Raw genomic sequence first — 1,292 nt, 5'->3', positions numbered from 1 at the left:
TCTTACTTATGGTCGGCATGTCGGCTCGATGTTCAAAATAGTTGTCCATCGAACTGGACAAAACTAAATAGTTAAGCATAAACAAGATATAGAGTAGACCTAACATCCAATTTAATTTGCTGTCAAATTCTTCGGGGGCTCTAGAACCCCTTTACCATTTTAGTGTCAATAACATCACAAACATCGCATAAAAGATATTTCATTATATTCACATTTGTAATAATTATGGATGTTAGGGGAAATCAATATTATTGGCATTACGCAACATTTTTTGGTCTGCAGCCAATTTTGAAATTCTGAGCCAATTAATAATCATTCACTTTTGAGAAAACAAAACTAACAATAACAATTCATTCATCATCAGTTATAAACACCTGTGTATGACAAAATGATCACGTAGTTCGTTTTCTCAAAAGTGAATGATTATTAATAATAATAAATCGAAAAGATCGCTGCCGCATGTGGCACACGGATTCTCCTCTGTCCGTGCGTTGTAAACGTATTAAAAAAAAGATATTCTCACTTTATATAAAGTAGGCTTGGGTACTTTTGATTTGAAATGAAAACTACAAATAAAAAGAGCCAATATTTATTCCAAATAAAATAACAGATAAGTTTATTTGAAAACAAGGATGTATGCAAATAAATTCCAAAATCTTATTTCAGAAATAAATTATTTCTAAATGATTTATTTGCCAAATATTTGGTTATTTAAAATAATAATGCAAAATGAAAAATAATAGATTTTCGTATATTGTTTGCTTAAATTAATGGGACAGTACGTAGATATACGTGTTCGTAAGAGCATATTAAAAGTAATTAGTTTTTTGTACGCGAACACAAATTCCGACAAATCCGACCCCGAACCTGCACAAGCTCGGTGAAATCGGTATGAAACACTTCGTAGGTTTATTTTTATTTTATTACTAATAATTCTATGGTATATGTATATTGCATATATTTGTAGCATCCTGAAAACGGGTATTAACGAGCCATTCGACGTCGAAACGCACAGAAATGCGGTCTTAATGACCGATTTTTTTCGAATTTGCAGCATTTGTTGATAACTAAATAAACGAAACTAAATTGTGTAAAATTTTAGGTTCTACTCTTGAACCGTTTCCGAGAATTTTCCTTCCGGGAATGCCTTACCGTAATGAACCTTCTCGTGGCCGCGGGATTCCGAGAATCGAGTGACGTCACGGCGTGCGAGCGAGAGCGGTAGAGCGAGCCGCGGTATCGGTGCTCTCCGTCGGTGTGATGCGTGCCGAGGAATTTCGGTGGTCTATGGG

The sequence above is a fragment of the Dufourea novaeangliae genome, unplaced genomic scaffold (genome assembly GCF_001272555.1).
Source record: "Dufourea novaeangliae isolate 0120121106 unplaced genomic scaffold, ASM127255v1 scaffold172, whole genome shotgun sequence".
Taxonomy (NCBI): Eukaryota; Metazoa; Arthropoda; class Insecta; order Hymenoptera; family Halictidae; genus Dufourea; species Dufourea novaeangliae.
The sequence above is the reverse complement of the archived record's forward strand: the minus strand, read 5'-3'. Positions refer to the sequence as shown.